General features: G+C 43.3%; 1 protein-coding gene across 1 annotated transcript in view; it reads right to left on the bottom strand.

The window, feature by feature from the left end:
- The window catches only part of itgb5 (integrin, beta 5), a 49,077-nt gene that overhangs the window by 8,329 nt on the left and 18,575 nt on the right, over nucleotides 1-22,173 (bottom strand). The gene's annotated exons all lie outside the window — the stretch shown is intronic.

Below are 22,173 nucleotides of genomic sequence, written 5' to 3'. Positions count from 1 at the left end.
AGGAAGCCCTGAGGGGGGCGCTGTGTCATATTGATTCTGGGATTAGTCTCGGTCATTTCAGGGACAGGAGGGCTCCCTGATGGAGGGGGCACAGCAGCTGTAAACACCCTCACTACATTCACGCTGGATGTTCCAGGAGCCTCCACAAAGAGCACTGTGACCAGATCTTATCTCAGAGAGACAAGGAGGACAGAGGGGAGGCCTGCTGCAGGCGGGTCCAATCTGAGATTTCATGGACGGCATCAAAAGAAAAGAGCAGAAACATGGTGTGAAAACAGCTGCTGCAGGTTTGAGACACTCACACGCTGCCTGGTTACGAATCTCAAGCTTCAAACCGCTCTGACTGAAGTCCCAACTGGATGTGAGGGATCATAAAACCAGCATGTGGATTCACTCTAGAGCATGGATGCTTTAAATCGCATAACAACAACACATAGTTTCACTGCAGGCCACTGTGGGGCTGCTAGCTCCTGCTAATGTTAGCCAACAGCTGATCCATTATTCAGCAAAGTTCAAAACTCTCAATCAGCACAGATGTGACCTAGGGCTGGGCGGTATGACCCAAAATTCATATCACGGTATAAATTGAATCCTTTCACGGTAACGGTATATATCACGGTATAAATGTTGCAGTGCAAAACATATAATAGGAGTGTTTCTGAATGGGTTTTGTAGTCTCTTATTAAAGCTAAGTTGATTTAAAAAAAACAACAACAAAAAAGCATATAAGCACAGTGTTTCCCATTAATTAATGAGACTATGGCGGCCCGCCACAGTCTCATTTGGCTCCGCCACAGTCTCATATGGAGACAAAAAATACGATCCGTCACTCTGTCAGACCATTACACAGCTGTACTTTCCTACCGCACGTAAACAAGCGAGAACAAGAGTGCGCGCGCACTGGTCACACTCATAGACGTCGCTCTTTACCTGTTAGGTTTGGCACGAACCAGATTCCAGCGACGTTAGAGTGGGGCGTCTGGCTCTGAGGTACGTGCAACTTCTTTTTTGGGCATTAGCGGCCATGCTAACTGCGGCCGTGGACACAGTATCTCACTGCGCTGTCTGCCCGCCTCTCGGGAAGAGGAACGGCTGCACCGCGCACGTCTCGGTTCCAGAGTTTCATTATCACCGCGCATTCAGAGTCAGTGCAATCACACAGTACAATTACCTGTACAATACCAACGAGCTGACGCGGCTTATTATTTCATATTCTCCTCTCCTGGGGCCTACATTTATTAAAGCGTGTAAAAGTCCTCTTAAGTTTCACTTACGACGAAAAGGCAAAACGTGGATATCACCAACACTCTTTTCAGATCTATCAGACTCTGCGTACACACGGCTGCACGCTATTCTCCGTGATAAATCACACCGCGCCGTAAAAAACGGGAATGTGGTGTGCACGCCTCCTTTCCTGCCTTCAGCGCGCCCGAACATAACTATATATGGTCAATGCAAATCAGTACGTGCATATTAAGTAGCCATGTGCTACTGCGATTTTTGTAGTGACGTCAGCGTAAGACGGTGAACACAACAGACGGAGAGAGCATGGAAGAAGCTGAATTTCTCTCAAAGCCAGATACACAGCAATAACACACATTAAAACCGCCGAGGGTCAGAGACTCCCCCACCACAGTCTCCTAAAATCCTGTGGGAAACACTGATATTAATTCACGGAGCTCTTTTTCAATTTCCTCTCGGAGCTGGACATAAAGTTTGGGCATTTCTGTCTCAGTAAAGTACTTGCGGCTCGGAGGCTCGTATCGTGGATCAAGGGTTTTAATCATGGCTTTAAACCCGCTGCGCTCCACTGTTTGGAAAGGGACCATGTCTTTGCACAAGTATATTGTGATGGCTCTTGTTATGTCTTTCCATCGAGTGCTCTTTCTGTCATAAGGAGTACTCTTGGAAAAGGCTTCCACAATGGAGGCCTGTTGTTGAGTAGCGGGGGAAACTTTTTTCTTTCCTCCCGTGTTCGTAGACTGAGCCGGTGTTTGAGCTGAGCGCAGCCTCTGGCTCTCTGCATACTCGAGCACATGCTTCGACTTCAAATGGTGGAATAGATTGCTCGTGTTACCTTTGTTGGCGGTTACAGTCACTCCACACATCTTGCAGATGACATTTTTCTGCTCTACATCCGACTTTTTGAACCCGAACCACGTCCAAATCACGGAAGTAGCACCGTTTTTTTTAACCAGCTCCTCCTCCTCCGCCGTCACTTTGCTTGCAGCCATTTCCACCTAGAGGCGAATACGATGACGTCACGACGTTGCGACGTCATGGTACCCCGACGTCATGACGTCACGGTATGACGGTGGAGCACAAATCTCTACCGTGGGCCAAATTTATACCGTGTATACCGCCATACCGTGTATACCGCGCAGCCCTAATGTGACCTAAAGCAGAGAGAAACCAGCTGGCTGTGGACATCCAGTGATTCATCCAGCGGGTCACACTGGAGGCTACTGCTGACTGATGACGTTTGTTGTTGTCAGAGCTTCTCTCACAAACAGAGGGCTCTGTAGAAACTTATGTAGAGTTTTCTCAGTGTGTTCACAGAGCCTGCAGCCAATCAGATCAGATATAACCAGCGTCTGTTTAACTGACAGAGATCATAACTAACAGTTTCAGCCTGGTACCGGTCCTGCTTCTATCAGAGGAAACCATTCAAAGGTAAGTTCACAGAGCGTTTTGTTGTTCATCATTAATCTGTGAGAGAAATGGAACACATGTTTTTCTTATGAGATCTGTAGATACAGATGGAGTGATGGAGAGTGAAGGTGGAGGAGAAAATGGGTCACTGACATGAAATCACTGCTGACCGTCTGACAGGGAGCGGCTTCTGCTTTCATTCAACACATCTGAAGAGTCTGGGAGGATAAGAGTGAACAGATCCAGCTGCTGCTCTGCCTCAGACACAGTGGTAGTCCCACAGGGTTAAGGCTTACACTCACATCCTAAAGCAGGTCATAGAGACTGCAGTCAGGGAAGGGAAACAGGAAATGTTTAGTGTGATCGTCTGCAAAGCGGTTAGGTTGTGCAACACTGTCTGGACTCAGAGCTGTGCTGTAGAGTCTGTTCTAACACGTGGTCCTGGTTCAGTATTAACCTGCAGAGCTGAGTCTGTGAGGGGGGAAACTGATCAGATTAATCCTTTCACTTCCCTGAGGTTAGAGAGTCTGAGAGCCGCTCCCAAACACCCGGCAGAGGTTTGAATGGGTCGCAGTACCAGGGCCGCCTATGTGACCTTAAATGGCAGCATGACTGGAGAGGGATGAAAGAAGTCTGCTTACTCTAACATCAGTCTACATCATGTCTGAACCAGCTACTGACAAACACCGTCCCCCCCCTCCTCCTCCTCCTCCTCCTCTTCTCCTGTGTGAATCAAACATGGTGTATAATCTGTCACTGCTCTGTGTTTGAAGAGGTTTTCTATAGTTAAAATTTGTTCAACTTTAAAGTTCTGCACAGCTCAGGGCGATCCAGGCTGGAACAGTTATTACCAAATGTTTTTCTTGGAGCTGCAGTTTCTGCCTGTTAGCCCAAATATTTGGTGACTGTTGACAGCGAATGGATGCGTCGTCGCAGCCAGCATTAGTGTCAGTTTCAGCGCTCTCTTCTAAACTGCTTCATGACTGCTGTTGAAGATTAGCACTTAGCTGTTGAAAAGAAGAACAATGTTTCCCATCAGGACTTGGTGGAGACCCAAAAAGAGCAACAAGGATAGTAGAAATTGGACCTACCACTTCACCAAATGCAAACATACATCTGTCTCCTGATCTTAACCTGACACCATGAATGGGTTAACTTTTACCAACATGTTGCAGAAGCTATGATTGGTGAGGAGTTGTTAGAGATGTCTTCATAACTGGAGGTTTTTTAAACAGGGTGACATAAAAGCTACTTCTGCAGCTTAAAAGCAACACAGGCTGCTGAAATATCAGAAAAACAAGGCCAAAATCAAATATTTAAGGTGCTTCATGGATGCAAACATCCAATCAGGGTCACAGCAGTGATCCAAACTCAGCCTCTGTGTGTTTGGTAAAGATTAAGGAGTATCTTCTCCTGTGGTTTTATCTGGACTCACTTTCTCTCTTTCACACTTGTCTGCAGATGACAGGAATGAAACCAGCACACAAACCTCCACCTGACCCGTCCACATACTTCAAACCAGATGTTTGGAGACGAATCATCGACTCTCCATAACAACATTCTTTCACTTATCGAGCTGCTGCATCAGTCCTTTCCTCTTGGCCGTATTTTGGGGACATTTGGATTAAACACAGCTCCTGGTAAACACAGCTGGGACAGAGGGGGAGACCTGGATCAGGCTCAGATTCTCTTTTGTTTTAAACTTTTCCGTGACGTTTATCCAGACGTTCAGTCAACCCAGATGAGAAAGCAGGCTCTTAAGGAAGCCCCTAAAAACAGATTGAAGCGGGACTCTGACCTCAGACAGGAGGCTGAGACATGAACTTTCACTGTCTTTACTCCTGAAGTTCAGACTCACTATGTGACACAACCAACAGTCCAATCAGCTGCGGGTGTTGGTGTGGGAAATAATCAAGTGTTCACCAATCAGGTGTGAGCAGGAAAAACAGTCTGTGAGGAGAGCAAAAACAGGAGGAACACAATCCAGCATTATCAGCCAGCCTTAAAGGGGACATATCATGCTTGTTTCTCCTTTTCACTGTGCCAGACTAGATGCCTGTAAAGCATTTCTGCCCTCAGTACAAGTCATTTAGTTCCTTCGTTGCTCCACAATAGTGTTCTCAATATCCTCATTTTAGGCCATTCTGAAGATCTTGTTGAAACCCTCCGTTTGGAGAATGACCTCCAGTAACCTCGCAACGTCACAGCCCTTTGTGCTCTGATTGGTCAGTTCTATCAGAGGGGCGGAGGGGGTAGAGCCAGGGGGCGGATTTTGCAGCATGGCAGTATTTACAAAATCGCCACATTGAATGGGGCAGACCGAGCGAGTTTGCTGTTTGCCAAAACTTCACCGTAAGGCATTGATAGCACTAATAAAATGGCAGAGTGTAGGATACGTCCTTTTGTATTGGACCCGAGTCAGACCTGGACGGTTCTGCAGCTCAGGAGGAAGAGAATCCACCTGGACACAGATCATCTCAGGACGTTTCAGTGTGGTGAGTCAAAGCGGTACTGTAACATGTATAGTTTATACGTGGAAATATAGGCAGACTTCACCAATAAACTATTTCTATAACAGGGCTCCATCCTGCTCCTTCACTTTTCTCTGTCTGTTTTATCCATCATGCTGAAAGTGTAGTCTAAAGATCGCCTCTACCATCAGTTCCTCACTATGTTATTACCACAGCATTATTGTGGTCCAGGTTCACAGTGCATGTCAGAATAAGCATGCAAATATCACAGTCTCACAAGTATTACGACGTCTGCTAAAACTACAGTGTTTTAACTGCTAATTCACCATGTAAAGCCGAGTTGCTCAGCAGAGCAGAGTCCCTGCATCCAGCATCTGAGGGGGGATACTCAGCTCTTAATGGGTGTATCCCTCGGAGGCGGTTGTGTGACTAACTGACATCACATAGGAGGAGCTGCTTTATCAGATTAATCCTCGTGTCGTCACGACGGTCGAAATGTCGCGGCCAACTGTCAATGACCTATTTTCAGAGGCATCAAATCTTGTTCTAGGATATCAGAAAAAATACAATATGTCACTTTTTGAAAATTCAGGGGGTGAAAGGTCTTGTTTTCAAATTTATTATATTATATGTAAGTATTAAATCAGGGATCAGCATGATATGTCCTCTTTAAGTCAATGACCCTGGGCTTTTGTCTCTTAAAGGGATATTCCGTCCTTTAGAGGGGTCAGCTGAGGTGAGTTTGGTATCAGATCCAGATGTCCTTCAGACATTTTCAAACTGGATGAGATTATTGGCTTGTTGGCCCTCAGAGGAGCTGGAGGATGTTGGCAGGATGCAGGATGCCTGATTTATCTTTTTTTTTTCTACTGGTGCTGGGATTGTTACTGAGTCACAAGTTTTCTATCTTAATGACCTTAAAAAATGTGCCACTGTGCAAAATCCAAATGCAGAAGGTTTTAATCTTCTCTCTGAAGAAACCCAGGACATTTGAACCCTTAGGTTTGACACTTCAGGTCTGCTGCTTTGGATGGATCTTTACCTTCAGACAGATTTAGGTCTGGTAACGTGCTGCAAAGAAGACAGGAAATGAAGCGAAATCTTTCCAAAGATGGACGCGTTTCCTCTCTTAAACCATCAGAGCTCTTTATGTGAAGCAGGAAAACCGCTCTGCACACAAATATTTCAAACATCCAGAAGAGTTTCATCAGCTGACGGAAAATAGGGCAATGCCTCATTCTGCAACTGGAGCTGTAAGAGGTTAGAGGCTGTGTTTGCTTTACACGCACACACACACACACACACACACACACACACACACACACACACACACACACACACACACACACACACACACACACACACACACACACACACACACACACACAGCCTCTGAGACAGCAGCTCTTTGAGAGCAGTAGCAGGAAGTTTTGCTCTCTTTGGGTCAACAGTCAGACGGAGAGGGAGCGTGTTATTTTTCCTCGCTTCATTCAGAGCCTCTGCATGCTCCCACCTCAGATCACTCTCTGCGTTTTTAATGAGGGTGACCGGGTTTACTTTAAGACCTCCCCAACTCTGACAAGGATCCTTCTTCCAGACCTGATAAAGAGTCTTGGCTGGATGTGAAACTGATAAACAGACGAGTGTTTGACTGGACAGAGGAGAGGAGGGAGGAGAGGAGGGAGGAGAGGAGGGAGGAGAGGAGGAAGGAGAGGAGGGAGACTTCTCAGGCTGATTTTCTGGAGGAGAGTTGAAGTGACACAAGAGGGGCTGAACTTTTTATTCTTTTACAGAACATAAAACCAGAGCTCGATGAGGAGTGACGAATTTGACGCCTTCCTCCCTTCAGTTGAGCCTTTTAACTTTAAGTTTTATTTTAGCTCCAGAATTTGAACTTTAATATCTGAGCTCTGACATTAGACCCATCTTTTCTTTGTGCCTGCCTCCTCTACAGTCACTCTGACCCCCAGAAGCTCCCTAACTGTAAGACTGAATTAGAGAAACACTGGAGCTCCCGGGGTTTGACATGGAGCCCAGCTCCTCTCTGAACAACTGGGAAGAGTTTGTTTTACATCTGTGCCCCGGCTGCTGCTCATTTCTCCTCCACACAGGAATGGAGATGGAGAGTGGAAAACAGCTCAGCACGCTCTGTTGCTAAAGATGGAAAACGCTGAGATCTGCAGCCTGCAGACGTGATTGGCTCTGGAGAGATCTGTGTGTTTGTGGTGTTGACGTGAGGACGGCAGGGTGAGTGGAGCTTGTTTTTGGAGCTCTGGACATCTGGCACATTTACAGATACAGCTCAACAACTGTCCCTCCAAAAGTAACCCCTCAGCTCAATTACTTCTCACATAATCTCCAAAAATTAACCATAGCCTGTTGAAATGGCATGTTGTGTGCCTCCCTGCAGAAATGTGGGAGTTTGTCTCTGAGCCGTATCTGGAGCTTCAGTGGGGAGTAAAACTAGAACTGTGTCTTCAAAGGGAGCCGCTCTGTCACATAAAAGAGACGCTGATATATTTTTCTCAACATCTTTTAGCTGCTGATGCCTCTGAAGCTGTGGGTGTTAACTGTAAGATGTTCAGGAGGAAGACTTATCTCTGATGAGTTCAGAGTTAGAGGATTAAAAAGCTTCTCTATGCTGCAGTCACACACTTCACTGAGACTAAGAGGCAGTTTGAGGATTAATGAGCCTTTAAAAGCAGAAACAAATCTGAATGTTACCTTTTCAGTGTGGTATAACATTAGGAACAGACATCTACAGACCACTACAGACCACTACAGACCTCTACAGACCACTACAGACCTCTACAGACCACTACAGACCTCTACAGACCACTACAGATGTGTTTTTCGAGGCGATGGGTTGTTTACAGCTAATGTTTTCAATCTGCTACTTTTCTAACAACAGAAGAGCTGGAAAGAGTCTGTCCTTGGGAGGAAGCTCATTTCTGGACAGCAGTTGCAAAATTCACTGCCTACATCATCGATTGAAAACACTACAGTGAAAAAAGATATGTCATAAAAATGACTGGATACACCAATGAGCGCACATACTCTTTTCATCTGCTTTACTCTTAAGTTTCTCTGTAAATAATTCATGTCTTTTAAAAGTTTTTTGAGTTAGAGGCTCAATGCAAACATCACTTCTACATTAGAGCAAAACTGTTTGGGCATTTCCAGTTACAGAAAGAGTGTGTTTGTACCTTTATTAATAGATCAGGTAACAGCAGGGCTACAAATGTGATCTCTGTGAGAGCTCACTACGACATTTATCCTGTCACAAGGGATTCATATTCAACACCGTTAACATGTTGTATGTCTCATGCAGCACACAGCAGAGGTGGCTAGAATGCTGTCAACCCATCTTTGAAAGGACATTTTATATGTTTACCTTGTCGTTTAAAAACCTGAGGTGACCTAGCCTTTTGTGTGGTGGCTCCCAAACTGTGGAATGATCTGCCACTAGAAAAACAATCATCCCCCACCCTACCAGCTTATGAATCGTGTCTTAAAGCCCATTTTTATTCTTTGGCTTTGGCATGAGAGTTGTGTGATCTCTGTCCTATTTTAGTCTTAACCTCTGTGTTTTATGGCTCTTATTTGTTTTTATGTTGTATTTTATTTTATTTTATTTTTTTTATTGATGATCTTATTTGATTTTTACTGTGCAGCACTTTGGTCAACTTGATTGTTTTTTAAAGATGTGCTACATAAATAAAGCAAGATTGGACTGGATTGCTTTAAACATCATTGCGTTAAGCTCAATGAAGTATAAGGCTACAATTAAAAACATCAATATAAACATAAACAAAACAACAACAACAAAAATGAACAGTTTTGGATGATTTGATGAAAAGCATTCAGTGGTAACAGACACTAGCACAGCACTCTGGAAACACGATATGCTCACCTGCGTGTACTGTCTATTAGGATCTTTATAGAGTGTTTTCTTATGACATCATCAACTGGAGACCTGCCATGTTGGAGGCACTCTCACAACCAGTGTTGCCACAGTTACTTTGAAAAAGTAATCTGATTACTAGTTACTGATTACTCCTTTAAAAAATAACTTTTTAACACATTTTGAATTTCAAAATACAACCAACGAATGCTTTTACAGTACCATTTTTGGTGCATTGCACAATTTTTTATTTAAATTATTTTCTTTTAAATTCTAAATTCTTTTTTTTTTGGTCCAGTTTGGTTTTTACCAGTTTCATTTTTCTTAAAGCTGTAGTCTATTGAACCTGTACTTGTAAGACAACAAGCAAAAATAAATGTTGCTGGAGTGCGGGCTCACATAATCCTCAGTACCCTGCTCGGGGCACCCCAGTCTAAAATGTCTGGGCACGCCCCTGCTTGCCACCAGGTGCCCTGTTGTAGCCTACGTTATGTTGCTCTGCTCCTCAGTGGATGGATTTGTGCTAAACAGAGGGTTCAGCTCTTGGGATAGAGGGAGTTACAATGAAAGACAAGACTCACCTTCCCCCAGGTAAAAATCAAACAACTTCTCAAGCGTTTATGTCCGCAGTACGCTAATCTCTCTCTGATTGATTCCTAAATGTTTGAGTCAAATATCAAACTGCCAGTGCAGAGTGAACAACGAACCATAATATTATCATCTTTAGCTGACACACACTCAAAACAGTGACAGTGTTTCCAGCTAGAAAACGAACATCTCTCCTCTCCCTCCTCTGTTTACCTTTGTGTGCTGGCTGCTATTACACGTGAGTTGTTCACATGCTGAAAACTTGATGAACACGCAACTCCTGTGTTGGAACTGCAGTTTCTAACTAAAAAGTTATCTGCCGTCAAAATATCACAAGATTTTGTTTCTGTGAGGGATGAAAGTCTGACCTGTTGCAGCCTCCACTTTAAATTCACAGAAAGCTGAAGTGAACATGACCTCATGTTCTCTGCCTGTCTGTGTGTAGCTTCTGTCTGAGTTCATTCTAAAATAAGTCCAGCCGTTACATGACAGACAGCTTTCAGACCAGTCGGTCTCACATCGGGTTCCTCCCAGAGCCTGAGAACCAGAATCTGAACATACAACAGCCGAACAATATCACACAAACCACTCAGGATAATTACACAGTGTGCTGTGGGATGAGATTACTGTTTGGCTCTGGAATTAGGGGTGTTTTTCACCTCCCTGTGTTTGCCTGAGGAAAACTCACAAAGACTCAAACTCAGACCAAGGAACCTTCATGACTTCATACAGACCCTTACTGCTGAGTTAACCGCTTTCAGATGGTTCATGGATGGCTCACACTTTATTGAGTCTGAGATAAAACCTCCAGAGTCTGAGGTCCAGGTTTCTGAGTCCATCCTCCGAGTCCTTTCCTTTCAAACTTTTCTTTATGCTGATATCACCTTTCACTTCACCTTATTTGTGGTGGACCATGACTTCACTTCCCTCCTCACTCACAGAAGAAACAGAAGTGATGCTTTCACAACAGGAGCAAGAACCACAAAGACCAGATACAGGGAGTGTCAGCAAGCTGAGCCCTGAAAGCTGACAGACAACTAGACAAGTCATCTGAACTGCTGGAGAGACACACACACACACACACACACACACACACACACACACACACACACACACACACAGACACACACACACACACACACACACACACACACACACACACACACACACACACACACACACACACACACACACACACACACACACACACACACACACACACACACACACACACACACACCAGTAAAAACATGAAAATCTGCTTCCTCCATCTGAGGAAGACTACATGTTCTTTCATTTCCCCAAGCAGACGTCGCTCTAAGGTTTACTGGAGGACACAAACACCGTCAGCGGATCTGTCAGTGAGGAATGATTTCTAATCCTGCTTCAGGGTTAAAGGCTGGGACACACACTGTTCAGTGAGACAAGAAAGAGACAAACACACAGTGTGACTGTCTCCAGGAGGTTGTGAGAGTCTCTGATACTCAGGAGGGAAAACACGCTGACTTTATAAAAGGAGAGATGCAAAGAATACAATTAGCAGCCTCTATTTCTGCAGAAATGCACATTTGGAGACTTTTTCCATGAGCTAAACTTTAAAAGTCTTTTAAAAGAATATTAGCAGCCTGTTTTTATGCGTGTGCGTGACTGTTAGGGTGAAACAGCTAAATATGTCAGCTGTTAAAGTCTGCAGGCTCAGACAGGCCATTTGTGCTGAGCTGAACTGCTCGTCATCAGGAACAAAGACGGTCGATACCTGTCCTGGAGGAGTCAGGGGGGGTTAGAGACCTATGGAAAGAGACTGACACGTCTTCCTTTAAGATTGTGTGTCAGTAAAAAGAAGAAGGAGGATGCAGTCTGAAGAGTAAGGACCCTAAATGTTCAGAAACGTTCAGCAGGACCAGACCTGGTTCAAAAACAGGTATGAGCCGCTCTGACGCGTGGTTAAAACCCCACATGGCTGACAGACAACAGTCATTACCAGGCCAGAAAAACAGTGTTTACGTCCAGATCCCGACTCACAGGACGTCCTTCACGTCCTCTGACGGTTACTCACAGGGGGACAAAGGACCATAAAAGACCCACAGAGCCACACAAAGATCACTCTGTGACCCCTGTTTCATAAGAAGCTCTTCGCTCAAAGCTGAGGTCTGCTGAGTCAGCGTGTTGTCTGTTGAAACTCCTCTGGATGTGCGAGAAAAACAGACAATTATCAGAATCAGAGATTGGCTTGCCGAGGCAGGTGTTCTCTTTTACTATCCAAGTCTTTTTCAGAGGTGCTGGGTTAAAGTCCTGCAGAGTTGAGGATTCTGGACTTAGGGCCAGAGGAGGTTTGACTGGGCCCTCTAACAAGAATTATTATTGTGTAATGCAGTAATAATGGATCTGAGGTGTTAGATAATGATGACGATTATCTATTACATAATGAGTTGGATAATTATCATCAGCCTCCTCCTTTTCTTAATAACTGACTGAGGGAACTTATTAGGTTTGATTCAACATCAGAAAACCATGAAGGATCCTGAAGTCTCTTCTCGTCTTCACTCTCTCCACACCATCACACACTCCATCACACACAGCTGTGTGTACGTTTGTTCTGCTCACAGTTACAGTCAGCTGTTCAGTGTGAATAGTCTGGATCTTGGGACAAAGCAGTGACCTCTGGAGAGTCCTGATGAAGAGCTGATCTGTCCTGAAAGACGTCAGGATGAGCTTTTAATCAGCCACTCGGACCATAGGCTGTTTAACTAATGAATGAAGTCTCCCCAATGTAACAGAAAATTACGCACATCTGCTTTCACGGTCATATTGGAAGTGGCAAGGGCTTCACATACAGCTATAGGGCACCTGTCAGACAGGTGACCTGAGCTGTGCCTCTGATTGGGTTAGCTTGCGATCTTGATATCCTCTGAACGGCCGAGTTAGAAAAATTCACCCCCCCTACAGTGTGTGCCTATAGTACATTTAGCAATTCAGACAGGAGACATTTTTTGAACCAGGCTGTAAAAAGGTTAATTTCTGCTTTGAAAATGGTTTTTTTTGGTTTGGTGTGTATGTGACTTCCTGTACTTCCAGAGCCAGCCTCAAGCGGACACTGGAGAAACAGCAGATTTTAGCACTTCTGCATTGTCTCATATTCTTAGACTGGAGGTTGCTGTTTGGGTCTGACAGAAAATAAAACACTTTGAACACTTTGCATTGCTGCATTTTTATCAGAACATTTTGACTTCTGTGGAGTTGACTTTGTGCATCAAGTGTCAGTCACTTTAAACACTCCTTAGCTCAAGTACAGAGCCTTACCTGTGCAGGTGTGTTTGGGGGAACTCCAGTCTGCACACAGAGAAAGAAGCAGGGTGTGGTTTGTGTCTGTAGCACAAAGAACCTTTAAAACTGTCTTTGTCTGCAGCGTTCAAGTTCAGTCACGTCTCAAGGGGAGAGGGGGTGGTGCCTTTTAGTAATTTTTTAACCGGAGCTTAGTGTCAGGTGCTGCTTGGGTAGCTCTCAGACAGATCTTAAATCCTTCTGTCCAAAAGGTAACACCAAGAGATGACCTGAGAAAGTTTATCAGATGAAAGAAAAACATGAAATAAAGTCACTAATTGTGATCTGAGAGATGCAGAAATAGAGGGCGCTGTTGCAGGGTTGTGATGTAGAAGTATTCTATTTTTTGACCCTTTAGTCCAAAGTGACATTCATGAGAGAATGAGAAGAACACAAGTCAGGATGTAACAGGGAACAACATAAGTGAGTGCTACAAATTGCTGCATGTTAAAGGAAGGATGATGAAAAGAGTGTTTAGGATCTTAAAGTTAGAAATGCCAACTTAACCTCACTTTTCATTGGTCTAGACATGAGCACAAAGGTGGAGCTGAGACCACCCAACACCCACCTGTCAATCAAACGAGCCACGCCCCTTATTATGCCAATTTATAACACAAACAGAGAAATGAGCCACATGGATAAACATGTGTTTATGCACCAGGCTTTGAACATGTTTAATTTAACAAGGGTGTTAGTAGACCACATGGTCTTTTGCAGCCAGCCTCTAGTGGACACTCAAAGAACTGCAGCTCACATGCCAGCCTCCTCTTTAAACAGTCTACAGTTCAAACACACAACCAGAGCTTCACAGTGTTTCTACAGTTATTAGTATAAGAGGACACTGTGTTCATTTTCTCCGAGCTTTACAGAAAAAAAAATGTTAATAAATTAACACAGGCACTGACAGACACCAACACTGGCAGATGCTGACACTAAAAGACACTAACAGAAACAGACACTGACAGACCCTGAGACTGACAGACACTGACACTAACACTGACACATGCTGACACTAAAAGACTCTAACAGAAACAGACCCTGATAATGACAGACACTGACAGAGGCCGACAGTTGCTGACACAGAAAGACTCTGACACGGATACTAACACTGACAGACCCCAACACCATCACTGACAGATGCTGACATCTACAGACAGTGTCAAAAAAACACTGACAGACGTTAAAACTGGCAGACACTTACACTGACAGATGCTGACAGATGCTGACACAGACAGACCCTGACACTGACAGACACAGACGCTGACACAGAAGCAGAAACTGACACTGACACAGACACCGACCCTGACAGACACTGACAGAAACAGACACTGACAGGCACTTACATTGGCAGATGCTGATACTGACAGACACAGACACTGACTGACACTGACAGATGCTGACACTTGCAGACACTAAAACAGACACCAACACTGACAGACCCTGTCAGACACTGACACAGACAGACACTAACACAGGCACAAACACTGATGAACCCAGAAACTGGCAGTCACTGACAAATACGACACAAGCACTGACAGACCCTGACAGAAGCTGACAGATGCTGACACTTACAGACATTGACACTGTCAGACACTCAAAGAAACAGACCCAGACACTGACAAACACCGACAGACTCTAACACAGACAGATGCTGACACTGACAGACACAGACACAGAAACCGACACTGACACAGACACTCCCAGACACTAACACATACAGACACTAACACAGACACTAACCCTGAGAGACAAGGACAGCCGCAAACACAGACACTAGCCCTTACAGTCACTGACAGCCACCCTCACAGGAACAGCCCCAGACACTGACACAGACACATATCATGACCCTGAAACACAGTGATATAGACATTAACATAGACACTGACAGACACATATAATGACCCTGAAAGACACTGGCACAGGCCCTGACACAGACACTAACACAGACACTGACAGACACAGAGACTAACACTGACAAACGTTGTAACCTATAGGCACTGACATAGGCACTGACAAAGACACTGACAAACACATATAATTACACAGACACTGACAGATGCTGACTGACACAAACACTGACAGATTTTCTGATTCATAGAAACTGATTTATGTCTAACACTTCCTGCCAACACCTGCTGAAGCATGGGTAAAAACATCTGATGTCTCTTGCATAAACAGTTTAACTGAATTTTTGATGCATTTAAATTTTCCAAGTTGTTAACTTGAAGGAAACAGAAACACATAATCTGTTTTTTCCCTGAGTGAACAAACTTCAGTCTTTTTGTTTTAACGAGGATAAATCAGGATCCTCTAACTGCAAACCAAAGTCCAGATGAGACAAAATGCAGAACAGAGATAACAAAACAAGTCTTTAAATATCACAAAAACAAGAGTTTTATTGGATGCAGAGACTTCCAGACTTCCTGCTCCGATGATGACAAAAACATGTTTTTCTACATTTTTCCTTTCGGGGTTAAAGAACCTCTGAGGACGATCGCCTGTGTTCAGACACGTCTTGCTACAGCAGCTCCAACATCTGTATTTCACCTGAGCTGTTGCCTCCAGTCAGTCTGAACCTTGAGAGCAGAGCCACCTCACCGTCATGTTTTCTACTCCTTTAATCGAACAACCAAACTCTCAGCCCTGAGGAACACCGAGCCCAAAGAGACTGTTTCCTTCAGTCCCAAACTTTACACAACTAAACACACATGTCCCTGTTTACGCTTTAAGGAGAAACACACATGAATGCAGGCTTACACATGGTGCATACACACATGCCCCACACACACACACACACATGCCCCACACACACACACACACACACACACACACACACACACACACACACACACACACACACACACACACACACACACACACACACACACACAGGATGGAGCTGGAGCACAGCAGCTTTATTTGGGGAGGAAAAGTCTGGAAAAAAAGGGCTTTGCTATTTCTGGCAACAGGAGACCGCTGAGTGCTGAGATCATGATTTAGAAGCAGCTGTGGAGTTGACGGAGGAGATGTGGGTCAGGGGGGCAGGAGGACAACATAAACAAGACTTAAAGGAGACAGAGAGTGGGACCAGTTATCTGACGTTAAACTGAAACACACCTCAGATCAGTTTTTCTCAAACATGCTTTCAGGCTTATTCCGAAGACGCTGAAAACTGTTCAACCCTTAATGAATCCTTCCAGCACAACACACACTGTGAAGCCTGACCAGGTGACGTGAAGGATGTTTAACTATAAGAACAGTATTCATTCTGCAACAACCCCATGATTAAAACGCATTCTCACACTCCTCTGACTGTGAGCTGTTAGCAGACGTGCTACAATCCAGCTTTAATTAGAGGATTGTTGTGAAAGCAAACATCTGCTCAGAGTCTGTGAGGAGCAAAAACAAAGATGATCGCTTTTATAATCCAAGCCTAGGCTGGATCGGTTTCTGATCTGAACATTTTAGGATGCAGATTGTAAGATGCCTGAGGTTGGTTTCTGATTCTTCAACTCAGACACAAAACTTCAGAGTTACAGCTGTGCAGCCAGAACTAAAACAGCAGATATAAGCAGATATAAAGAGGACTCATTAGAGAACTGGCACCTTATTCCACAGGCTGACCCATGTCTCTGAGACCTGATTGCGGCCAAGTTTATAGTTAGTTACCTAAAACTAAACTAAAAAGGAAAACAAAAATTTAAAATACATTGCAGTGAACTCAAATTAATAAAAACTAGAAAAGAAAACAAAAACAATAAGTAAACTAAAACTGTATCTTGTGTTCACAAAACTAACTGAAACAAACTCAAATTAAAGACAAAATTCCCTTAGTTATCGTTTTTGACAATATTAACAGCCTTTAGGATTTAAATTAATCCGACACATTTTCCCAACCAATTCTAGACAGTTTTCAGCAGTTGTCAGTGCCGCACAGCACCATCATAGCGACGTATAGGGACGAGCTTGTTTACTGCACTGACTGGCTGTACGCTGTGCTGCAACGAAACATAGTGAAGCAATGAACCAGAGCATCTGTAATAGTTTAATTGTTACAGAGTCCAAGTTTTTATTTATTGAAGCTCATATTATATTGTTTTTTTATAATTTTATGTTAATATCATTTTTGTGTAATTTATGTCAACATTATTTTATATAATTTATGTTATATTTTTTATACTAAGTTTATATTATTTTCTTGTGTTTAAGGCAGCAGCCAACAGTTCGGTATCAGCATTGACTGAGCAGTGAGCACTATGTTGGACTTGAAAATAAGCCGTATAACAAAATATTTACTCTGACCTTTTTGAATCCTGCACCTGGTTAATAAGGTATGAAAAACTAAAACTAAACTAAAACTAAGCCTTGTTGCAAAAATCAAAACTAAATAAAAACTAGAACGCCCGCTCTAAAACTAATTAAAACTAAACTGTAATGGAAAATAAAATGTCAAAACTAACTAAAACTAAACTATAATGACAAATCCAAAACTATTATAACCTTGATTGCAGCTCTAAATGACCCTTCAAATCTGCAGTCTGATAATCCTCATGGTGAAATGTCTCCCTGGTGAAATACTCTACAGAAACCAACTGACCAGAGGAGAGAGCTGGCCTGCTCAGAGTGAGGTCAGGGTGAGAAAGTTTGGTTTAATCTCACAGAGCAGAGACTGAGTCCTGTTTCTCCATCCAGCATCTCGCCTGTTGCTGTAAATCTGGAGGAAAAACTGTTGGAATCTCTGGAGACTGAGAGCGTTCTGGTGGTTTTGGCTGCTTGGACCGCCTTATGTCAACACACTGGATTCACACCCATTAAATGAGACATACATGTAGACACACACACAGAGTTACAGCCGTCGTCTGTTCAGCAGGTGTGAGCGGCAGCTGGGCAAGGAGAGCGACCTGTGTCTGTCCTCACATTTATCGCTAACATGTTCAGAGATGGAGAGGAGGAGTGACAGCTTCAGTCTGAAGACATGTCAGTTTATGACTCATTAAAACCTCATGAAGTACAGAAACCAGGTCAGGATGCTGGGTCTGAATCAGTACAAATAAAACCTGAGGGTGGATTTGAGGCTGAAACTTTAAAAGCTCTGCTAAAGAGAGAACTAAAAGAAAGACTGAACACCTGACATCAGACCTGATCTGCTCTCTGATTGGTTCATGCTGATATCTTTGCCCCCTGAGCTCCCTGGGAAAACTTCTCTCAGACATTTAAAGGGACAAGCAGTATTTTTAACAAGGCTAAAATGAAACCGCTGAGGGTTGGGGCCAGCTGATCTCCTCCTTAATGGAGCCGCTCAGCCTGGAGGCGTTCATATGTTTGAACATTCGGAGCTATCCCAGACTTCAGACTCCAAACGAGCTGCTCTGAGGTATGCTGAACGCTGTTTACTAGATACTTATGCCTACTCAGGGGGATCTCCTGGGCCTAAATAGTACTTCCTGTGGATTTTCCTCGAGAGAGTGAGCAGAGAGCAGTTTTTACAGCAGACCCTACACAGGGACCTCCAGGATAATGAACCGTCAGATGAGAGGAGCGAAGGAGGAAGTGCGGAGGAGGCAGGCCGGTCGCTGTCATTAGGACTCATTATGGCGCCCACGCTGAGAGGAGAGGCAGAGGGTAGTGGACTGTTAAGATTTAATGACGGCTTATAGACCATGGCATAAACAAACCGTCTCTCTGCAGCTGACTAAAGCAAACACTTCTGCTTCTACCGCCTCACATTCACACAGGCCAGCATTGTGTCAGGATGCACAGCGCCAAAAACTGGCCCCTTTACCACAAAGCCCTCTCTGTGGTTTCAGAGGAACAGTTGCTGGCCTGGGGAGGATCCAGCAGGTCCTGATCCAGAATGCGGACTTGGACTGGATGTCCTGGGAACACAACAACCTCAGACTGCTTGCTAAATCTCAGCCAAACCGGCATTTTCACACCAAGTATCCATTAAAGTCCCAGCAGCAGTGCCCAGGGAGAAAAACTTCATCCTGAGAGCTTCAGAGGACGAGGGTACGACAGAGACCAAACTAGAGGTTCTACTTCCTTTGATTCAAATCAATCAAGTCCTTTCAGGGTATATGCTAAAATCATGAGGTTAATTTCAACACCTTTTTGAGACTTTTTAAAAAAACTTTCAAAAAGTTTTAAGACTTGATCGCGACTTTGAGTTGATGTTGGCAACCCCTCTTTAACAGTTGTAGTTTGCATTTTTACAGAAATTATGTAAGCTGGGAAGGAATAAAGCCTGAAAGAATCAATGAAACTAAAGGCAGGTTTATGGACACCCCAACAACAAGTAACAAAACTCATTCAAGGCCAACTCACTGAAAAAAATGAGAAATCATTTCATCACTATCAAAATTTAGGACATGTGCCTGACATTGTGTGATTTGCTTTAATGTTGTATTTAATTTAGCTTTTTAAAACTAGTGGTGAGATCAATTTATAGCTGGTGTATATTCCTCTCACAATCTGTATTGTTGTATCTTTTTGTTACTCAAGTCTTTAGGTATATATTTTATTTCATTCTTTTCATTTTTTGTATTTTTCTACTGACTGTCAATTTCTGCAGTGATCACAACAATTTCCCAGTTTGGGATCAATAAAGTAATTCTATTCTACTCTATTTTATTTTATTTTATAACTTTATAGGCCACATGAGAACAGTCGTGAGGAGGAAAATAAATATTCATGGATATTTTTGGAGTCAAAGCTTAAATACCTCTAAAATTTAATACCTCATAAAACAACAATTAAGACTTTTTAATACTTTTTAAGAGCCTTAATTTTCCCAAAATTGTTTTATCAACTTTTAATACTTTTCAAGACCCCGCGGACACCCTGCCTTTAAACCTGCACAGAGGGGTAAAACAGTTGTGCATCTCAGTAAACCAGAATCACAGATACTACTAACTACTGAAATTCATCATCATTACTACACATGAAAACACTATTTTGCAAATCTGGAAAATCTGAACTAAGGGACATATTTTTTTAACTTTAATTTTGATGAACAGAGGCAGAACCCCCCTGATAGCTTCTATTACGTATTATATTGTATGGTGTTTAATATCATTTCTTGATTTGTTTCCCTGAAAGTGTCATTCCTGCTCTCAATTAAACCTTGTGTTTAGGCCTGTCATGATAACAAATTTTGCTAGACGATAATTTTCCAAAATATTATTGCCGATAAACGATATTATTGTCAATATTATTTTGATTTTTTTTTTCATTGATGTAATTATGATAAATGGGATAATAAAGTGAGTACACCATATCAAAAGCAAGAAACTTTAATTTCTTAAGAGTATTTTACTGTAATTAAAAGGTCAGGATCTTTTAAATAAAATAAATTAAACAAAAAATATAATAAATTTAACAAACAAAGAGAAAAAAATCAATGAAAATGAAAAAGGCTCTCTTTTAGAAAAAAATACATGTCAATGAAAATAATTAATACTAATCAAAAACAATAAGACATAGACCCTGTCTCTAAAGAAAAGCGAAACTCCAAAAAAAAACAACAATATAAACTCTGGCCTAAATAAAAGGGAGTTTATACAGTTCCTGACTTTGTTTGTAACATGTTCTTTTTCCCAGTCAATCCGTACTGTCTGTCAAACATTTTGAACATTTCTGGCTTTCAACCGTATTGAAGGGCTGCATTTCTTTGGCAATGTATCTGTCTTTGAGCGCCCACCATTTGGTGCTTTTATTTCTATTTACTTTGCCGACCAAAAGCCTCAGTAAGAGCGGATTGTCAAAGAACAAGGCTCTGCTGCACCTCCCCTTCTTCTTCTTCGTCGCCACTATTTTCAAACAAATGCGACATATCAGCTCGTTGGTGTTCATGAGCTCACACTTTGTTCATTCTGATAAAAAACAAAATATTCCCACACTGGGACTGTGGCAGGCGAGTTTCCTCCTTACCCCTCAGGACGCTCGCTTCAGCTCTCTCCGTGTGTACGTGTGAGCAGCCCCGTCGCAAAAGATGCCAAAGATTGCATTTTTGACAGATGCTCACTCCGCTATAAATCTGCTAAATCCACTATAGAACCTATGCACCCTGATGTTAGGAAAGATAGACGTAGTGAGCCATCTTCTCATTCAGCCTCTTTGGTGGAAAGAGAGGAGGAAAACAAACATGCATGCACGTGTCAGTTTATCGAGGCTGGCAAACTTACTGAGGAAGTTTTTATTTATCGTTCGGTTAATTGATTTATTGATTATCGTGACAGGCCTACCTGTGATGTTTGGTTCAGTTCAGTGTTACGTCTTGTCTGCACTGTGTGTGTGTGTGTGTGTGTGTGTGTGTGTGTGTGTGTGTGTGTGTGTGTGTGTGTGTGTGTGTGTGTGTGTGTGTGTGTGTGTGTGTGTGTGTGCGTGTGCGTGTGCGTGTGTGTGTTTGACAGCTGTTCCTTTTGTGCCTCTGCATCACCTTATTGCAGGGACGTGAAACCTGAGACACCAGTGTTATACGTAATGACGTGCAGCTGACCTTGGCCACGTCACTTTGGTAACAGAGATCATGATCTCAGTGGGTTTCAACCTGGTTAAACACAGGTGAATCAACTATGAAGCTGCTGCAGAGTTACATGTGTCAGCACAAAGATCTCGTGATTGGGGGAAGTTTGTAGCTGCTGAGAACAGTTTAAACTTCTCATCCTTTTCCTTATGAGTGATCAGCCAGCACGTCAATGGCGTCATCTACTGATGTACAAGGCAGGGAGAGGACAGAGAAGAAGAAAAGGAAGGATTCCTGGATCTGAGCCATTACTTTAGACCCAAACAGGATTATGTGGACTAAGACCTCCAACAACAGGAGGTCGGCCTCTGTAGAGATAAACTGGCATCAACACAGATTGATGGAGCATGTTTATGCCCCAGGATGGTAACATGTAGTTGATTAAAGACAAAAAACAGTCCAGCTACAGACAGAGACCATCAAAATGCTTTTCTTTCTCACATCTCTGGAGTCAGATCTACTTCTATTCCAGCAAAACGCAAGTCCCTCCACTGCTATCTGCCCCTCCACCACTCCTGAAGAAGTTTCAGAGCAAAACAAGCCCACCATGGAGGAAAGAAAACAGGATCTAAAGACCTGAATGACTCTAACAGCTGCTGCTCTGAAGCTTCTTCTTCTGGGACTGAAGCCAGCAGCGCTGCAGGCGACAGATACTGCTCAGTCCAACACTGAAATGTGTGTGTGAAGTCAGGAGAGGGCCAAACCTCAGAGAC

Source organism: Halichoeres trimaculatus, unplaced genomic scaffold, assembly GCF_033239565.1.
Source record: "Halichoeres trimaculatus isolate MK-OKI-2021-1 unplaced genomic scaffold, fHalTri1.1 fHalTri1_scaffold_19, whole genome shotgun sequence".
NCBI classification, from domain to species: domain Eukaryota; kingdom Metazoa; phylum Chordata; class Actinopteri; order Labriformes; family Labridae; genus Halichoeres; species Halichoeres trimaculatus.
This window is presented reverse-complemented; position numbering and strand designations above follow the sequence as displayed.